The sequence below is a fragment of the Rattus norvegicus genome, chromosome 11 (genome assembly GCF_036323735.1).
Source record: "Rattus norvegicus strain BN/NHsdMcwi chromosome 11, GRCr8, whole genome shotgun sequence".
Classification (NCBI taxonomy): domain Eukaryota; kingdom Metazoa; phylum Chordata; class Mammalia; order Rodentia; family Muridae; genus Rattus; species Rattus norvegicus.
In genome coordinates this window covers 28,078,727-28,093,432 of record NC_086029.1, presented here as the reverse complement: position 1 = coordinate 28,093,432, position 14,706 = coordinate 28,078,727, and the positions used below count along the sequence as shown (strand labels likewise).

Genomic DNA, 14,706 nt, shown 5'->3' with positions numbered 1-14,706 from the left:
TGTCAGAGGAAATGTCTGAAACTAAGTCCCTGCAGATTTCTAGGGATGAAAATTGATTTCCTTCTATTTGCTCTTTAGTATATGTAGAAATAGCTCAACTCTTTTCCTTTTCATGTTTCATGGATATTAATTCATCCTAAATTTCCAGATGCAGATTGTATTTTCATAACTATGATTTATCATCTAAAATCAGGAGAATTCAAGGCCATAGTTGACCTCAACAAGAGGTAAAATTTATTTCAACTCTAAAAATCACAGTATATGTTATAGTTTCTTTTTGATTAATATCCTAGTTATTAAATTCAAATCTAAGTTTCTGCTTCTTTTGTTCTAGGTCACTCCAGAAACTTCCACCTGAAGACAAAATATTTGGTTAGTGATTCTTAAAATCCTCTGTAAAAATTATGTGCTCAGTTTCCCCAATGATGTTACCATCTGCTGCCATGACCACAAAGCAATAAATGATCAATGAAAGGCAATTCTGGTTGTCACTGAAGTGTGGAGAAAAAAAATTAAGAAGAAATATGGTTCTTCTTAATATTAGACAAATAAAATAAATAAATCATTGATTTATTTGGTATAATTCTTTTATATTTAAAAAGAATGGTTTTGTTGGCAGTTTATTGGCTAATTGTCTTCTAGCCCTTAGCTTTGTTGATCTGTGCTCAAGGTGGCCTCTTACAGACCTTTTCAGATCTATTAATGTGAGAGTAAATGAAAAAGAATCAGGATAGTTTTAAATTAAAAATATGTTCACTCCATTTTCTTTTTATGAAGCAAATCTGGTCAGTTTCCACCACAGTATCATAATAACAATGGGTGATTGGTTTGGTTTGACTTTTCTGTTTCATTTTTTTATGTTGTGTACATAAACAAAATTTTATTTTATGCTTGCCACATTTATTTTTTATTGGATTTTTCATTTACATTTCAAAAGTTATTCCCTTTCCTTGTTTTCCCTCCAGAAAACCCCTACCACATCAGTCCCCTGCTTCTGTGAGGGTGCTCCCCACCCAACTACCCAATCTCTCCCACATCCCTACCCTGACATTCCCCTACATTGGAGCCTTGACTGGACCAAGGGCCTCTTCTCCCATTGATACCCAACAAGGCCATCCTCTGCTACATGTGCAGATGGAGCCATAGGTCCATCCCTGTGTTCTCTTGGGATAGTGGTTTAGTCACTGGGAGCTCTGGGAAGATCTGGTTGGTTGATATTGTTGTTCTTGTCGGGTTGCAAAAACACTTCAGCTACTTCAGTTCTTTCTCTAACTCTTCCACTGGGGACCCTGTTCTCAGTTCAATGGTTGGCTGTGAGCATCTGCCTTTGTATTTATCAGGCTTTGGCAGAGCCTCTCAGGAGACAGGTATATCAGGCTCCTGTCAACATATACTTCTTGGCATCAGCAATATTGTCTGGGATTGGTGTCTCTATATGGGATGGATCCCCAGATGGGGCAGTTTCTGGATGGCCTTTCCTTCAGTCTCTGCTCACACTTTGTCTCCACATCTCCTGTGAGTATTTTTGTTTCCCCTTCTAAGGTCAGAACCATGCACACTTTGGCCTTCCTTCTTGTTGAGTTTCATGTGTTTTGTGATTTGTATCTTGGATATTCCAAGCTTTTGGGCTAATATCCACTTATCAATGAGTGCATACCATGTGTGTTTTTCTGTGATTGGGTTAACTCACTCAGGATGATATTTTCTAGTTCCATCCAGTTGCCTAAGAATTTCATAAAGTCATTGTTATTGATAGATGTACCACATTTTCTGTATCCATTCCTCTGTTGAAGGGCATCTGGGTTCTTTTCAGCTTCTGGCTATTATAAATAAGGCTGCTATGAACATAGTGGAGCATGTGTCCTTGTTATATGTTGGAGCATCTTTGGGTATATGTCCATAAGTGGTATACCTTGGTACTCAGGTAGTACTATGTCCAAGTTTCTGAGGAACCTCCAGACTGACTTCCAGAGTGGTTGTACCAGCTTGCAATCCTACCAACCATGGAAGAGTCTTCCTTTTCTCCACATCCTCACCAGCATCTGTAGTGGCCTGAATTTTTGATCTTAGCCATTCTGACTGGTATAAGGTTGTAATCTCAGAGTTGTTTTGATTTGCATTTCCCTGATGATTAAATATGCTGAACATTTCTCAGATGCTTCTCAGCCATTTGATCTTCCTCAGTTGAGACTTCTTTGTTTAGTTCTGTGCCTCAATTTTTAATAGGGTTATTTGGTTCTCTGGAGTCTAACTTTTTAGTTCTTTTTCATTTTTAATTAAAAATTAAATTTTATCAATGTCATTTAGAAAAGTCATGACTCCTGGGGACCCATCCCATATACAGACACCAAACCCAGACATTATTGCAGATACCAAGAAATGGAGTATGTTATAGCTGTCTCTTGAGAGGCTCTGCCAGAGCCTGACAAATACAGATGAGGATGTGAGCAACCAACAATTGAACCCCACTGGAGATTTAGGAAAAGGACTGGAGGAGTTGAAGAGGCTTGCAACCCCATAGAAGAACAACAATATCAACCAACCAGAACCCTAGATTCCCAGGAACTAAACCACCAACCAAAGAGTTCACATTGAGGGACCCATGTCTCCAGCAGCATTTGTAGCAGAGGATGGCATATCTGATACAAGATACAAGGAGAGGCCCTTGGTCATGTGAAGGCTGGATGCCTTAATGTAGGGGAATGCCAAGGAAAGCAGGTGGAAGTGGGTGGGTTGGTGGGGGAATTGGATAGGGGACTTCAGGAGGGGAAAGCAGAGAAGGAGATAGCAGTTGAAATGAAAATAAATAATATATCCAATAGAAAGGTCATGCATGGGCCAGCAGTCTGTCCTCTTCTCTCCTCTCTCCTGTCTCCTTTCCCCTTTCTTCTCTCCTCACAGCAGTACTCTGGGAGTGGTATTTTTAATACATTCTTAGTACCAAACCATCTGGGTTATGCAGTCAGTAGGACATTTTGTGCAGAAGCGGATTTCTCAGTGGGTAATAGTCTCAGATATGCAAGTGTGAAGCCCTGTCTCCAAATCTCTAGAATCCCTGTTAAAACTGAGCATGAGCACACTGCCTGTAACTGGAATGTTGTAGACTAAAAGATTACTGGGACTTGTTGTGTGCCAGACCAACTTGAAGGACACTGTCTCAAGGGATGGTGGTAGAGCATAATAGAGATTTCCTTTTGGTTCAGCCTCTGTATCTAAGCATATGCTCTACAAATAGACACATGTGCATAACATACACGTGCACACACACATATACACAGGGGAGGAGGGAGGGGTAGTGGGATCGATAGAGGGAAGAGCGGGAGAGGGAGAGGGAGAGGGAGAGGGAGAGGGAGAGGGAGAGGGAGAGGGAGAGGGAGAGGGAGAGGGAGAGGGAGAGGGAGAGGGAGAGGGAGAGGGAGGAGAGAGATTCTTTTCTACCCCAACCAGAGCAATGACAATAGCAACAAGAAAAAACATTTCTTTAACAGCAGTGGGTAAACTTGTGGGTAATCCTTCTTTCTCCTCCCCCCACCCCCTGGAAAGCATAGGAGTCTGGAATTCATTCCCCTTTTCCTCTCTTTTCAAAAACTGATCCCCTGACACTATCTAGAAAGTTCTACTGATGTAAGTGATGATCTTAATCTACCAAGGACATCTGCACTTTAGTCAGATTGGATGCCCTTCTGGCATTGGTTAGTACAGACAATCTCTTGTCTTGTAGACTCAGTGTCCACAGAGTACCAGTGACTTTAGACAGAACCCAGAGTGTTGAGTTGTGTCTGTGCTCCATTGTGATTTCACGGTTTACAATGTGTTTGTGTCAGCGTATGACAGAGACTGCAGAATGGGCAGTCTTTGCTAAGTGGCTTGGAGGGGAAGCTTCTCAGTCACTGGGAGCTGTCCCTCATCTGTCAAGGCTTATTCCAGTGTGCAAGGGACATGGAGTGAGTCTTTCTAGCTAAGGATTTGATGGTGCATGAAACTTTGTAACTCCACATTCTGTCTACATGTTAGATGCTAGGATGATCGTGCATACTGAAGGTTGGGTCACTGTAACTTATGCATGAGAACGATAGTAAATTCAAGAAAGTTCTAAAGGGACAATAGATTGTAAGCTCCTAGGGAGCATCTGAGGACCACTGTTCTACCACAGCTGTGTGAATACTTAGGAGTTTATATACATAAATGAGGAGCCTGCGGCAACTGTTCAGTGCCTAGAATTTCATACAAGGGGCTAATGACTACCAAGTTACAACTGTGTGCTCAGATTGCTTGATTTCAAAATCCTTACATACGCGACGGGTATAACTGTGAATGCTGGTAACCAGTCTTTCATTTGCTTTAGGAGGAACAACTGTGACTGACACAGCCTGGCAGGAACCCAGCAAGACTGTGCATGATTCCCACCTCAGGAGGCCCTGTCAACTGACAGGTAATTGCTAGCTTTAGCTCCGTTGACTTTGTCTTTTCTCAAAGTAGTTTAAAGGGCAGTTAGGAAGATTTATGTTTCACTATTGAAATAAGCAGGATGTTGTGGCCTAGTTAAATAGGAATAGCAAATGTGGTAAGATAGAATAAATATTAATGAATTATTGACATATATGCATATCGATACATATGTATGTGCATCATATACACATATATACAGCTACACATATAGAAAGAAAGTAAAATCCAGCTAAGTTACCAGGTGAGGAAAAAGGCAAAAATTCAATTTTAAATAATACATAAAAACTTAATATGTCAATAATTTTAAAATATTGTAAAAATCAGCATATATAGACAAATCTAGAAAGATATCAATATTTTTATTTTATTGTTGTTAGGTTTTTCTATAATAATTCAGGAGAAATAGCTAAATACCAGTAAAAATTACCTTATTTTTTAATTTTAAGTTTCTTAATAACTGAATTAGCACTCAGGTATAAATGAATTTATTAGTAGCAATGGAGCCCACAATTATAATTGCTTAATTTGGAAAGACTATGACTAAAAGGAGAAAGCTTTACTATTTCATAAATATAAACAAAGGTATGTGTGAAACTTGCTTTGCTTTATATCCCACCTCATAAGCTATTGAATTAGGAAGTACACAGTGTTATTACTATTGACAATTCAAAGCTTTTTGATGATGATTGCCTAAATTTTTTAATACTTTAGGACAAAGAGAATTTAATATGTTTTCCCAGTAATTGCTTAATAATTTGACTATATACTGAGGTAGATTTAAAAAAATAAAATGTTATTGTTTACAAAATAATAATTGTTTTAAATAGAACAACTTTATTCAAGATTGGGTAATGTTTTAGTGAATCACTTTAGTCAATTTCTAATATTTAAAATTTTATGCAAAATCTAAGTGAAATATTAGTGGATTATCTGAAATATTTTTCTTTAATCGTAATGAAAGATTATGTTCAATGTTATCACCTTAGAATGGACTTTATCTAACAACATAGACACCAGTGATAGAAGTCCAAGACAGAGCAAATGATCTCTTCTCTATCCCCTGATACTTTACTTGTGTCCACCCATCGTGTCTTTCACTAAGCAGGTTATATTTCAGGTCACTTTAGATGATCTGTGGAAAAGGAAGCCGGAGCTGTGCTGTGTATCGCCACAAATACAGCTTCATCAGGAAGTACTCTAATCCCCACGATGGCTTGTTTACATTTTGTAATTTAATGCTACAAGGCAAGTAGTTCAGTTAGAGCTGCAGTGATGAAGCAGAAAAGTCCCTGGCCACAGGTGCCACAGGTGCCACAGGTGCCACAGGTGCCACAGGTGCCACAGGTGCCACAGGTGCCACAGGTGCCACAGGTGCCACAGGTGCCACAGGTGCCACAGGTGCCACAGGTGCCACAGATGCCACAGGTGCCACGGTTGCCATAGGGGTCATAGGAGCCATAGGTGCCATAGGGGCTATGGGTGGCATGGGTGGCATGGATGCCATGGGTGCCATAGGTGCCCCAGGTGCCATGGGTGCAATAGGTAAGGTGCTTCTGGTTGGCAACCTTTGCCTTTTTGAAAAGAAATTTGTACATAATCTTGATATGACCTAGGTTCTTGAATAACTCTCTCGCCTTCTCTCTCTCTCTCTCTCTCTCTATCTATCTATCTATCTCTCTCTCTCTCTTTCTTTTTCACACACACACACACGCACACCACATGAAGCAGCAGAAAGAACATGGGGGCTGATGTTAAGATTCCTCTGTTGTGGTTTGCCCTGGAGTTATCTGTATTTTGATGCCTCAAGAACAGCTGCCTAGTCACGTACTCTGGATTCATGTGACTTCACCAGAACTTTCTCCCCATTTAATTTGTAAAATACAGGTGAGGGCAGATACAGGGTAGAAGGAGGCCTGTCATTAGACGAGAAGGAAGGATGGTTGGGAGAAAAGTTTGAAGGGAGAGGAGGAGACTGGAATGGAAAGGAGGAAGAGACAGGAGAGAGAGGGAAAGAAGCCATGGCAGGTGACGTTAGGATTCCGCTCTGTGTATTTACAGGTTGTTATCAATGTTCTTAAGGCATGGATGGTACTGGGCTTTGTATGTTTAGGTGGGTAACTATATCTTATCAAATGGGCCAAAGGTTATTGTGCTGTGTGTTCTTTTATGTGACGGTTTGAGTGTAAGAAAGTGTGCAGCAGCAGGAGACACTGGGCCGGCCCCGCGGAGTTGGGATGTGTTTCCGCCAAGATATCTAGCAGATATCTTGGGACACTGAGGTGCTGGACCTAGTGGGGGTAAAAGGCAACCCTATACTTTTTTATTTTTTATATTTTTATAACAACATTCCTCTCTGCACATTTACAGGTTGTTATGAATGTTCTTAAGTGATGGATGCGTACAGGACTTTGTATGTCTAGGTGGACAATTATATCTTATCAATTAGATCAGAGGTTATTGTGTTGTGTGTTCTTTCATGTGGTGATTTAAGTTCAAGAGAGTATGTGGCAGCTGGAGACACTAAGCCACCATGGAATTGGGATGTGTGTTTCTGGCATTATGGCAGCCTGCCTTGGGAACTAGATGGTTAGAGAGATTGTTGCCAGGCTCAGAGAGAGGCCATCAACAGTGTGATAGGGATGGAGCTAAGCGGGTGAGAGGCTTTGCTGTCTGAGATGAAGATATCTACCAGATACCTTGTGACACTTTGGTGCCAGATCTAGTGCGGGATAAAATACAGTATTTTTTATAATTTTACAGTAACAGGTGGCTTTGTCTCCCCCCCCCCTCTCTCTGTGTGTGTGTGTGTGTGTGTGTGTGTGTGTGTGTGTGTGTATCCAAGAAGTTCTTCAGACACTTCTAAGCAGAAGCAGCTGAGCCACAGGACATTACCTAGGGATTAATGCTCAGAGGAGTTGATGGCCTGAGACCACGGCTGTCGGAGCCATTATAAATTGAAGGCAGAGACTGAGTGAGGGAGGAGGCCACAAGCTGCAGGCTCGAATTTTATGGGTGTACTAACTTCATTTGCAAGACTCAGAGTATTTCTAAGCAATTAGTGCCCTCCATATCAACCCATAATATTTCTTTCTTGTTTTAAACACTACTTTTAAGCTGTTAATTGCATAATTACTTAAGAGCAGTTTACTGTGCCTGAGGATAGGCAGGCTGTGCTAGTGTGGTGAGGTGCAGATGGGGACGTGCATGGTGGCTGCCATAACAGTGCCTGACTTTATAGCACACTAAAAGGAATTCTAAAGACAGCTACTGCAAAGCAGGAGGGAGTCTACAGAGATGCTTGGGGAATGATATTAACTCTTCCAGAATTGGTTATAAGCCAAACAACAACAGCAGCAGCAGCAGCAGCAACAACAACAAAAACAACAGCAGCAGCAACAACAACAGCAAGAACAACAAATCATTTCTCTACATTTTAATTTCAAAGCAGTATTTGTTTTTCTTATTGGATATTTTTTATTTACATTTCAACTGTTATTCCCTTTCTCAGTTTTCCATCCATAAGCCCCCTGTCCCATCCCTCTCTCCTTCTATGAGGGTGTTCCCCCTCTCCAAACAACGCCCTTTCTACCTCCCTGCCCTGACATTCCCCTACTCTGGGGGCTCCAGACATGGCAGGACCAAGGGTGTCTCCTCCCATTGGTGCCCAACAGGGCCATCCTCCCAAAGCAGTATTTCTAAGTGATGCATATATAATATCAGTAGGAATTATTCCTAAAGGTTCTGTTTGCCTAATGCTAAACATTTTAAATTGTTTTTTGCTGTACGGGTATTTTGCCTGTGTGTGCATCTGTATAACATGTGCACACATGGTACATGTAGAAGCAAAAAGAGGTCACTGGGTCCCCTGGAATTGGACTTAGAGGTGACTGAGGGCCACCATGTTTGGGCTGGGAATACCCAGTCAAGAAAAGAAACCACTGTCATTACCTGTGGTGCCACTTCTGCAGACCTTAATGTCAAACTTTTATAAACTGGGCTTAGCTGAGGATCTGTGTCAGATATTTTACTTGTTGGTGACATTAATGTAGTGCAGTGTCAACATATTTTATCCTTGAAAACAAAAATCATGAAAATAGGGTCAGTGCTAGAAGCAAAGATCTTTAGTTTATTTCGTCCATTTTCTTTTTTCTAAGAAGTGTTTGATCTAATCCTGAATTTGTGCTCAGAAAAGACAACATCTGCAAAATGAACATGAGGAAAGGGATTGCTTAGGGCTTCCAACTGGAAAAGGATGATAGGTTAGGTGTCTATCTAAATTAGTCGGTAATTTAGTTCAATCATATTTTTAGCTTCATAAACAAGGGAAATTATTCATAGGATTCAATTTGAAGTCGACATCAAATAGAAAATCTTTATATTTATTATGGCTTTTGTTTTCTGGATAAAATCCGAGAGCAAACTTTGAAATCTAAGAATTGGAGTTTACCTAAAATCAAATTACGCTAAGAGTAAAATAACTTCAGGAACTAGGTTTTTTTTCTTTCATTTTATAGCATATATAATGAATACTAGCTAACACTTACTTTAATAATCAAAATAAATAAGAAAGCTTTGGAGATTTAGAGATATTAGATCAATCAATCTGACAGTGATAGCCTATTTCATAAGTTATAGTTGAAAAGAATTGACGTGTTAGTAAAGGTAGTAAGATATTAAGAAGTAAAGTCCAGAAGCCTGACTATCAATAAAAGGAATTTTAATTCCACTTACATCACTATAGGGTTAGTTCAGAAATAAATCTTATCTGCATACGGTTTTGTAATATTTATTATCAAATAAAACTGGTGGAGAGGAAAGTGAAAGTCTTAGCATCTTCTTTTTTTTTTTTTTTTTTTTTTTTTTGGTTCTTTTTTTCGGAGCTGGGGACCGAACCCAGGGCCTTGCGCTTCCTAGGTAAGCGCTCTACCACTGAGCTAAATCCCCAGCCCCGTCTTAGCATCTTCTAAGGTCTGCTTTAGCACTTGAATGCTATCAATTTGAAACGTTCATCTATCCTAAAATTTAGTTACTATGATCATTTAACCTTTTAAAGTTAATCAGTTTTGCTCAACATCTTCTCTGGAATATTTAAGACTATATATTATATATCAGATTTCTTCCTTCTCTTTCCTCCCTCCAAACCATCTAAAATCATTGTTCCCTACTCTATTTCAAACTTACAGCTTTTTCCCCACTAATTCTTATTGTGTGACTATATACTTAGGTAGACACACACATTCTTAAATACAATCTGATCAATCTTTTTGTGGTATGCATGCTTTCAGGCTTGACTTTTTAGCTTTGGACAACCAATTGCTGTGCTCTTCCTTAGAGAGGACAACTTCCCTCAGCTTTTCTCATAAGATAAATCTCACTTTCTATGCAGAATGCTACATTCTTTTTTTTTTCGAATGTGTTCAATGAGTTTTTAATAAAACTTACATTAGGAACTCAAATAATATTTTTAAATCAAACATTCTAACACAATATAATAGAAAGCTTAACACATTTGATTTTAAGTGCTGATGAAAATATATTAGAAATATTATCTTTTTTCTTTGTTAACTTGAGTATTTCCTATATACATTTCGAGTGTTATTCCCTTTCCCAGTTTCCGGGCAAACATCCCCCTAGTCCTTCCCCCACCCCTTCTTTATGGGTGTGCCCCTCCCCATCCTCCCCCCATTGCCGCCCTCCCCCCAACAATCTAGTTCACTGGGGATTCAGTCTTAGAATGCTACATTCTTATACATACAGACATTTGCAGTGATATATGCATGTCCTCATAATCTAGTACTCTGGACCTATGACCCTTGTATTGTCTACAGAACAATGACTTAATAAGCTCACCAAATTCAGTCAGTGTCAAGAATTAAGTCACAAGATTCATGTCTGATGTCTGAAGCTTTATTTGGTGGATGTTGGTGCTTATAAAGGATTTAAAAGTCTGGTGGCTAGAATCATATAGAAGCTTTCTCATTTCTGTTTGGCCCATGGTCCAGAATAGACCGGCCTCTGACTGTACTCTACACTGGGACACATGGATGTGCCATTCCCTATTAGCGACATGTCTTACTAATGGTTGGTTTTCAAGTGTGGGCAACACACAGCCATCACATGAGAACATGACTTGCTCTCTGGACACCATTTCTAGTCCTGGAATCAAATCCATGTCCATTGCTGCATCGAGTCACTGGGTTTCATCTAGATTCTCTGTTTTTTGGGTTACACTTCATTTCATGGTAAAGGAGAAACAACTTCAAGCTTCGGAAGAAAATATATTATGGGAGGGAATGTTATTGTCATCTTTGGGGATTTTCCCCTGCTTGATTCCTGATTCACTTGTTTGCTTTTGTGCTGCTTAAATACAGGTTTCTACTGTCTTTATAAGTATTTTATTTTCTCTGCAAAGAATCATTTATGTCACAGGTGGATTATATGTGCATGCGTGTGTGTGTGTGTGTGTGTGTGTACATATATGCACATGTATAGTATAAATCTCATATAATAAACATTATATATGTTAGACATATATTATATATGTATATATAATATACATACAAAATGGTTAATTTTTTTAGAAAAAGCAATTATAAATACTAATGTCCCGTCCTAATTCCTGAGTTCTCTCAAGCCTCTAGTTAACTATAAGAAAACTTAATCTGAGGAAAATCTTGTTTGAGACTCCATAATAATTTTAAAGTGAGATAAAAATATATTAAAACCCATACTTTCTCTTGAAAATACCAGGGAAACAATCCTGAACTCCGGTCTGACAATTCAGAAGGGTGAGCTGAGGGCCATGGCTTTCCTCTAGTTAAATAGCTGGTCAGTTGGCTCATTACAGAGAGTCCCCATCTCCTTGATTGAGTTGATTTATCAAAATACTTGCGATTGGATACTTGCAGAGATTTACACTCGCAGCACTGATCCAGTTTGTCATGTTCAAGCTCGTGCACTGGCTTCTGAGTGCTCAGTAGTAGTTGGCCACGGTTACTCATCAGCCCTACCTCTTCTTACACTATGTCTGGAACAGTTCTCAGGGACGACCAATACCAAGCTCAAGCATAGTCTTGTTTCATTCGTTTTGAATTATAAATCACTGTCCATACCATTTTTATTTTTGCTCTTTGTTATCTCTATCTTTCATTCTTTACCTTGGAAGAACATCTGTTTTTCAAATCCTTATGACCCTATGTCTCTAATAAGAACCATGAGTCTTGTTGTTCATATGGGATCTCAAGCCGCTTCAAGCTCTTTCAGTCCTTTCTAAGATTCCTTCAACGGGGGTCCCGTTCTCAGTTCAGTGGTTTAATGATGGCATTCGCCTATGTATTTGCTGTATTCTGGCTGTGTCGACTGAACCCCCAGTGAACATGATTGTTGGGGGGAGGGTGGTAATGGGTGGAGGATGAAGAGGGGAACACTCATAGAGAAGGGGAGGGGGAGGGGTTAGGGGGGTGGTGGCCAGGAAACTGGGAAAGCGAATAACAATCGAAATGTAAATAAGAAATATCCAAGTTAATAAAGATGAAATAAAAAGAACCATGAGTCTTTTTTTTTATTGGATATTTTATGTATTTACATTTCAAAGCAGGGGGAAGGGGAATGGGAGGGGGTGGGACCTGAAAAGGGATAATCATGTGTCTTAATATGTCTTAGTAATGAGTTTCCATCCATAGCATCAGGCCTGATTTATTCATCGGAAACCTTGTGGTCATATGCAGACATACTGTAGGTAGTCATAGCTACAGTCTCGAGCTAGATTCCAGATATGAGAGAGTAGGAGGCTACCTTAATCTTTTCCACACCCAGTAGAATGTGTCCCTAGGAGGATCCATTCAAAGTTCATGTTAAAGATATGCAAATGCAAAAGATCGACAAAAGAGTAACTGGACACAAAGAGAAATTTTTCCAGGAATTGAAAAAAACATTAATTGTAAAACATTAACATTTAGCATCCTGAACCTGTAATAGAAGACTCTGCTTCAAAGAACAAGATCCTAAAACTAGATCCTTGTGAAGTTCAGGCTTTTGTTAGAATTCTGTATCATGGTTGCTTTTATTTAAAGCCCATTGTTATTACAAATTGTTGAGTTTTTTGCATCTTTCTGACCATAGCTAAGAAGGAGAGTTGGAGACAATCTGTGTTCCCTTCCATGTGCCAGGATGATGGGCCTTGAATGTGAGAAAGAAGAATGCAAAATGTTAAAAGTCGCTAGTCTGGTGGCTGGTTTCAGTGCTCTCATTCATAAAATGAAAGGCTTAGATTAGGTGATCCATGAAGTCCTTTCCTCTTTTAACATGCGGTGTGTTTCAGACTTAAATAAACGAAGCCCCTTTTCAGAGGAGCTGGAAGGGAGTTTCTCTTACTTTTGAAAAGGTTTCATTTAGCTGCAAGCAAATGGATGCCAAAAGCCAGAGCTTTTACTAAACCATGTACGAAACAATTTTTGACATAAATAATTCATGTTGAGAAGACCTGAGCTAATGAAGCTCAAAATGCCAGTGGTAGAAAACGCCGCTTAGAAACAGGTGAGGTAGTTACTGGCTGAATCACTGTGTCTCAGAGCTAGAAGTAGCTTTGGGAGGAGAAGAGGAGTTGAATCTCAGGGAGGTTCCACAGCTTACCTAAGGGCCCAGATGATCAATGACAATTTTGAGGCTTGACTTGTTAAACTGACATTGTTTTGATCTGTTTCTTATAAAAGCAGATCATCTTTATTTAACAACAACAAAGGAAAACATGACCAAGCCAATGCAATGTCTTAATTGGTTAAATAAAACTGCATTATTAAATTACACTTGAACTTCCTAAACTTGAAATTTTTCTTTTTTCTTTTATTCTGTATCATGCTGGGTTCCAAGTCCAGAGCCTCTCACATGTTAAGCCAGCTTTCCATCACTGAAGTCACTCCCAAACTATATTTTTTGATACTTGTTTTGTAACCTTTATCTCTTTTCCTAGATCTAATAAATGAAGATGGTTTTCTTTTGAGGAGAAACAAACATATTGTTCAAGAAAAAGAGTCACATGAGACCCCGTATCAGGTGAGCGATATGAAGAGTTGGCATTTACGTGATGTTGGGAAAACTGCTCTATAGCTGAGCTCTATGATCCAGCCAGCACAGTGCCTAGTACTTCGATAGCTAGCGAGCGATTTTGTATTTAGATGTTCTTTGTTGTTTTTTTAATTGCTGAGCTCATGTTCTTGTGAATTGGGATACAAATGAAAAAGAAAAAAAAATCAAATGTCGCCTTGAGATAATAAACCATTATGATTATGCAGAACACCATGTTCAGCAACCTTTTGTCAAGTACCTCCGGGACTGTTAAATTACTACGCGGGGAGTATTTCTGATGAGACCTCTGTTAACTGCTTCGAGATCTTTGGCATCCTTCAGTGTGGAGCACATGCCTCCTTATGTTCACATCCGACAGAAACTCATCTACTGTGACTCCCAGTTTAGCCCTTTGAAAATTGATTTGATTACTGTAAGAATTCAAGCAACCAAGATGTGTGAATGTTGAGTCTCCCTAGTCACAATCAGTATTAGTTCACAGCCAAGTAGTTGCTCTTCATCCTATAACAAGAAAAAGTATGCAAGCCCCGAATGCCAAGGCAGGCATCAGGCTGTTTTATAATGTTTTCAGACAGCCTTGGACCACTTCTAAATCATTGTGATCATTTTATTAGAAAATTTAGAACTGGCCTGCATTGGTCCAGTTGATTGATCAATAGACAGTGGCTATTCAAAACATGGATTGTGAAGGGGCTGATTAGGTGAGGAAAGAAAGTTCTCTTATCTAAAGCCAATCTTATGTCCTAGACAATGTGGAGCTCTCCAGGGAACTAGACAGTGGACCACAGCTTTCAGTCAGCTATAAGCTTTCAGTCAGCTATAGCTTCAGATGGTTGATTTCATGCTTCTGGGGTGGGTGTGGGTTGAGTCTTGCCAACCCATTTCTGGAGCACCCACCTTCTGGGGGATTCTCCTTGGATTGCCTGGCGGAGCGTGTTAAAATCAAAGCACGCTCTGAATCTTAGTTTGGCTCTTAAACCCTAGTGTGGCATTGGGCAATTTATGGATGCTTTCTGCCTTGGTTTTCATCACTGTAAAATGGTCCATAAAGGTCTCTCCATCCCAGGGCTGTCACAAAGATAAAGTGAGATACTGCACTCAGAGCACTTAGCTTCATGACTGGCATTTCGTTGATGCTTGAAAAATATAGTTGTCATTTCTTCTCTTTCTTCT

The 14,706-nt window shown here is 39.6% G+C and overlaps 1 long non-coding RNA gene across 1 annotated transcript; it reads left to right on the top strand.

The window, feature by feature from the left end:
• The first annotated feature begins 238 nt into the window (after positions 1-238).
• Positions 239-14,027, top strand: LOC134480953 (uncharacterized). The gene is made up of 3 exons (XR_010056006.1): positions 239-372; positions 4,346-4,432; positions 13,418-14,027. It is a non-coding gene; the product is annotated as an uncharacterized LOC134480953 (long non-coding RNA).
• The last annotated feature ends 679 nt before the right edge of the window (positions 14,028-14,706 follow it).